The following is a 6,916-nucleotide window of genomic DNA, read 5'->3' as shown; positions in this document are numbered from 1 at the left end:
CCTAATGGAAACTGATTCAGCGGCACAATGCTGGAATAAGTTGAGAGTTTATATAAATATTTAACTGGCTGCAGTGGGATTATTAACAGCATCAACTGGTATAATCCCCGTTCAGAGCCATGCATTTATTACAGTATTATGTGAAGAATCCATGCAAATGTTTTAGCAGCACTGGCCGTTTAATAAAGTTTCCGTGTATCTGAGTGAGTTTCCCCAGAATAAACAGCAGGGGTCCTCTCTGATTCACAGGGATTACTTTGTCTCTGGGAGCTCCCACAGGATTTATGTCAGGCCTGTAATTCAAACGATTTTTCCACGCCGCAGTGTTTATCTATGTAGCTTTGAGAAGACGGGTGAACCGCTGCAGATTCAAACTCTACTGAGACAGCGATGTTTTGCCTTTGCAAAACAAGATAAATAGGGAAAGCTGGAGGGTTCGATCCTTGAAGGCCTCTCAACATCTGATCCCATCCTAAAAGCTGATAATCTGATCGTCCAGTACTGATATCAACCTAAAAAAAAAAAAAACTACATCTACAGATTGCAACACTCTCGGCTGATTCTAAGATAATTACAAGCGTGATTATAATTATAATAAGACTGATAATAGATTGCTCATTTACAAATTATTTAGGAAGATATTAATTGTTCATAACATTTCCACAGAACCCCACTGAAAAATAATGAAACTATCCATTGAAAGTCCAACTTTTCCTCCGCAGGTAATCAGGACATTAGTCTTATTTTGGTACCACTTTACAATAAAGCTCCCCTTATATATGGCTAACAAATAGTTTATAGACACTATAAATATTAATAATAGTTTATTATGCATTGAGGGCGAGAAAGAGACAAAACTGACCAGTTTATTGCCAAATATTGATCCAGATCTGTTCACCTATATATTTCATCTAGAGTTGTTATATTAAACATTTCAGACTAAGTTACTACCTTGTGAGCACAATTAGCATTTGTAAATCTATTTTTTTTTTTAGGATATGATATTAGCTGTAGATACTTATAATGCAGTGATAGAATACAATATGCTAAAGAAATAGGTTTACAAATGCTTATTGTGCTTACAAAGCAGTAACTTGGTCTGATATGTGTACTATAACAACTCTAGATGAAATACATAGGTGAACAGATTTGGATCACTATTTGGCAAGAATCTGGTCAGTTTTGCCTCTGTCACCCTTAATTAATGCACAATAAACAGTTATTAATGATTTATAAAGTGTTTATAGAGGAACTAATAACGTATATGTAAACTGTTATCCATCTATAAGGGGAGTCTTACTGTAAAGTGGTACTCTGATGTTTTACCATCTACAAGCATTTTTAGAGTTCACATCCATGAACGCTTGTCCCGGTGCAGCTCACAAGCTGATTAATGTGCTAAAACAGACCTTTGTGGGATCATGCAGGCGTTTTAATGGAAACTATGGATCCTTTAATTGAAAGATTGAACGTGCAGTCCTGGAGGCCGAATCCATTTAGTTGGGTTCTTGTCTGTTTACTGAACCAAGTCGAGCATTGTCGATTTTCTGACACCCTGAAGCGCGCCTTCTTCAGCTCTCCACCACGTTTCCCCTTTTCCTCCTTTTGTCTTCTTGTTCCGTCTACGGAAAATGTTATTTATTTCGACGCAACAGTGTTCAGTTCAGCTGACGGCTCTCGAATCTGACAACGATGGAGACTTAACAAGCTGCAAACCCTTTTTGTCGTGTGCAAATGTAAAATGGAACCAGATGCGTAACTTACTGTAAAGAAAATGTAACATATTCTTTTAAATAAATTGATTTATTGATGCAAACATTCTTCGTTTTTGTGCTGAAGCCTGGAAAGGATGAGCTGCTAAAAATGTCAACGTTGTGTACAAATCTCTGGCTGAGCTGGTTTTACACAGATTCTCCGCTCTACTTTTTGTACCCACATCTGTGCTCTGCTCTCCCGTGTTAGTTTTTATTTATTTTTTTACATCGCCCTCTTTTTGCTTCCCCACTCCCACTGGCTGTTAATGAGATCTGGGAGACAATTACCCAACAGGCAGAGAAACGGTTGTTCCACATTGACCTGCATCAAGTGTCTGCACCCCGGTAATTAAAAGCCATTGACTGTCGGTGGTGGATATTATCTGAGAACATCTGAATGTTGAGCAGCGAGCACGTCTGGAGCCACTCCAGAGAGACGACAACGATCTTTCGTCAAGTGCTGACACGTTTTGTATCGCGTTGCTTTTGAATAGTATTAATAGATCTCAGCTTCTTTCCTTTTTGAATATGTCCCTTTGGGAAAACGCGCATGGCGTCTATAATTGAGATTTATTTCTCGTCCACTGGAACCGCCTGCATCACTTACGAGATGGACAACTGGGTACGTCCCCGCGCGCCCACTCAAAAAGACTGAGGGAAAAAAATAATTTCCAAACTGATGAACTAAACACAAACCTGCTCCAGATAACTTGATTTATGGTTTTATTTGTGATCATTTAAATAAAAAAAAAAGTTCAAGACTGAAACATCTGAGCTTTATTTTGTAACTGAAGACGTTTCGCTTCTCATCCGAGGAGCCTGCTCAAAGAACAGAGTGTGTGGGGTTCGAGTTATAAAGCTGAGGGAAGCTGGATACATATGCAGATTGCCCTATCACTCCTCACAATAGGGGTTCGTTAGGGTCTTTGTTCGTCTGAGACACAGATGGACTCTGGTCACATGGATGAAATTCCTGATAAGTGTGAAAATGAGGCCTAAAGCTGCATTATAAGTTTTTGACAGATAAAATCTGAGACCTCCTCCTCTGTTTAAAGTTGGTTTCTCTCATTTTACATAAATGGTTTCCTTCAAATGTGAACACTTTGGTCCTCAAAGGAGTGTCCCTTATCCTTGAGCTGCAGGTGAACAGCTGAGTCTTGTCCCGAGGAGCTGGTTCTCCTGAGTTGAGCCATGCGTCTGTGGAGAAGCTGTTCAGTTTCTCCACTGTAGAGATGTGGACGTTCACTGGACTGCAGACACCACACCACTCTGTTTGAGTGTTTAGTCCTTAGTGTGGACCAGCCTCTGCCTGAGAGTCCTGTTGGGTTTGAAATGTACCGGGATGTTGTGTTTGGAGAAACTCCTGAGTTTCTCAGATACTCCAGCAACATAAGGGAGGACGATGTTCTCCATCTGTTCTTCTCCTGGTTCTGTTCAGTGGTGTGTTTCGTAGATTTCCTCGCTGACTTGACAAAAGCCTCGTTGCTTGGAGAGTGTTTTTGATGTTCCTTTTCCGTCCCTGCTGTCTTCGGGGGGACGTGTTCAGCCCGATGCTGTAAAGTTCTGATGACAGAGAGTTTGTGTTCCAGTGGGTGGTGAGTCAAATCGAAGGTACTGGTCTGTGTGGTTTCCTGTAGACTTCAATGGTGAGGCTGTCCTCTCATTTAAATGTGATCATTTAAACTCTAATATTGTTTTCACATTTTTCTGAAGTTGAACTAAGCTATAAAATAAAACAACACAGACTGGAAGAAGTATGGAATCAGTTTTTTAGTATTTTTCAGGTTTGGATGAACATGAAATACAGAAAAAATATGGACTCTTAGGGATCCTGCCAGATGTTGAGGGTTAAATAAAAATCAGTACGAATTGCTAAACTGAAGAAACAAATTATGTTTGTTTTTTGTTTTTTTAAGGAGTCCATGTGTAGAAGATGTGTCCAGCTTTGTTTCTGGTGTGGACAAAGGAACACTTGCACATGCCCACAGTGTAGTGGACTAAGCCTGATGTCAAAACTGACCAGATGGACAGAAACTGTCATTTCATTGATTTGAATCCAGAAATACAGTTTGACCCATCCTGAGACTTTCTGTCTTGAATTAATCAAGTGGAAAAAGACAATTCTCTATGATCATTACTATTTTACAAATGTTTTGATAATCAAATTGTGTTAGTTCAAACAATGTTTACATGTTGAAGTGAACCACTCATTTTTATTTACTTAAACAGTAGTAATGATTTTTATTCCTCAATTCAAAGTGAAATCAAGTTAGAGTACATTACAGAGTAATGATTCAATTTCTTGATCGTCTGCTTTGAAAGTGAGCAAGTTTGTAAGTGTGTTAGAGTTCAGGTTTCCGTCAACTAAGAAGTTTACTGAAAAGAAATGTCATGTTTAACTTTTACAGCAAGATACTGAGTAGAGACGCCACTAAGACTGGTTTTCTCCAACAATCTTTCTGTCTGTTCTTAAACAATCTTAATCTCTATCCTTGACTTTCCATAACACCTTACATCACAAACCACACCTCTGTTCTGGTCCATCCACCAATCAGAGGCTCTCAAATGAACCGGAAGTATAGCCCGTTTAAATGTGGCAACTTCCCAGTTCAACAGTAGAGTTCAAGAGTTGTGGAATCCAGAGTGCAGGGAGTTTGGGAGTCCGTGAATGCAACCGCAGGCATTCATGGATGCTGCTAAACCAAACAAGCTGAACTAGAGACGATTTTGGGAATTATAACTTCTGTTTGGATAACCTCACACGACTCCTAAGGTTTTAGCTGTTCTCACGGAGACGCTGAAAAGAGTCAAAAGAAGAGCTCTACACCGACGCTGAAGCTATCGTCTGCAAGGTAAAAGTTCTATTTCGACCAAGCGTACCGTTGGCCAAGCTGATTTCAATGGAGCGTGCTGTTCTGGTTAAAACAGACAAATTCCCTCACACATCTCTCTCAGATAAACTTCATCTTTCCATCTTTAACTCTCCTATCTGCTAGAAAATTAATCCAGATGTTTTCATTAATGTCTGTGGTGTAACAACGGAAAACCATGGCCGTATGGTTTCCTGGTTGTAAAAGCTGATTAATTATGTTGTTGTTTTCATATTCTGCCAAATTAATGTAAATGTTTGATGTTAAACTTTGATTCTGTAAAATAAATGACCGCATTCATTTTGATGGGTCAAAGAAAAATGACGTCTCACGTTACATTTCATTAAATTCAATGCACGTTTTATCCAGTCCAGAAAGATGAGTGAACCCGTTTAATGTATGAATATATCTCAGAATATGTCATACTACAACAGGTTCAAAGTTTCTGTCCAACAGATTGGATTAAATCTTTCCCGTAGAGCGTTGGCAACTTATCAGTGGGCATGTTGGTGGTTTTACGTTGGTTTGATGGTTTCAAATTGATCCTAGAAGGGTTGCGTAGTTTTACCATTTTTCTAAAGTATAAGAACCTGATCTTTAAACTGAGCAACAAAGTCCATGCTCAATAATCCAGGTATGCAATTCAACATTTTTCAGTCAGGTCATCTGGACAGTTTCTTTTTTGTGCTGAAACATTTCGCCTTCGATCCAGAAGTCTTCATCAGTCAAGGAAACACACAACAAAACTGATTCTTCCCCCAACAGCTTACTCCAAAGTGGAACAAACCAGTTATGTTGGTGCTAAGACGGTGTCTTTGGTACGCCACCTCCTACATTGCCGACCCTCTTCCTTTTTGTCAGTCGTGTCAAACTGGTTGAAAACAACAAAGTCCATGCTCAATAATCCAGGTATACAATCCAACATTTTTCAGTCAGGTCATCTGGACAGTTTCTTTTTTTGTGCTTTAAACTGAGCAGTTTAGTTTTAGAGAACAAGAAAAGAGAAAAAGAAAAAAAGAGAGAAAAGAACACATTTGGTGTTAATAGTTTTATAAAATGATCCAGTTTAATCAAAATAAACTTGAACCTTTGAATAAGAACAAAAACTTATTTAGAAAAATTCTCTATACTGTGAAGTCTTTATTAGTTTGTGAATTATTCTGAAAAAAATATATATATATACAGTATATATATATATATATATATATATATATGTATATGTGTGTGTGTGTGTGTGTGTGTGTGTGTATTGCCCCAAACTATAACACACTTAAAAACCTGAACTTGAAAGTTTAAAATAAAAAAATAAAACATTTCAGTGCACAAAATGTAGAAATACTGTGTTTGAGGAAACCACAGAACCAAAAAGTGTTCAGAAAGCTCAACAAAAATGAACACAAATATAGAAAACCAGAAGAAACTGCATTTAAATGAACTCACGACAGGAAAATAAAATGTAAAAGATCAATTTTATGAAAAAAAAAAACATTTTAGTATTTATAATTCGTTGTAGTATTCTGGATTTGTGTGTGTGTTTTATTCTTTTTTTCTGACTGCCTTCCTTTAGCGTCTCCCCCGTGTTATTTTCTCCATATAAAGAGCAGCAGCAGCAGCACGGAGCTGACAGCAGCAGGAAGCTCACAGATGAGACGACACCAGGAGTTTGTGTTACTGCAGTGAGTCTGCAGCAGCTCCTCTCATGTTTGCTCTGCTTCTTGTCTCTGTGTGCAGATCTGTGCAACATCTGCAGCCACAGATCGCAGTGGGTCACTGAATGCAGAGGCAGATGTTCTGCATCCCGCCTCCTGCATGTTGCATTGTGCTCCTCTGCTTCCCTCCTCTGAACAAAACCCCCTGCGTGAGCCGTCGACTGAGAGCAGGTGGATGACTGTGGAGGAGGAGAGCGTCCAAGATTTATTACCTCTGCCTTATTGCGCTTCTCAGCAGCTGCATGGGTCGTGCAGACAAAACGGAGGTCGGTGGGCCATTGACACGCACTATGATACTGCCTGCCTCCAATGAAAAGTCACATTAATGGCCTCAGGGCTGGAGGTGTGTGAAAAAATCTGTGCCAAGACATCAATTAGCCAAATTCCATCATCATAAAGTGTTGGTATTATTTCAAAGTCAATCATTTTAAATGGTCATGTTTGCCAAATCCTCACATTAATCTAGTTAAAGACATCTGATTTCAGCTCTGAGTATATGTCCAGTCGCCTGTAAATGCTGGTCTGAGTGCAGCTTAGAGTAGCAGCATCCAAGCAGAGAAAAATGAGGGGGGGGGGGGGGGGG

Source organism: Nematolebias whitei, chromosome 5 (genome assembly GCF_014905685.2).
Source record: "Nematolebias whitei isolate Nwh7 chromosome 5, NemWhi1, whole genome shotgun sequence".
Lineage (NCBI taxonomy): Eukaryota > Metazoa > Chordata > Actinopteri > Cyprinodontiformes > Rivulidae > Nematolebias > Nematolebias whitei.
This window is presented reverse-complemented; position numbering follows the sequence as displayed.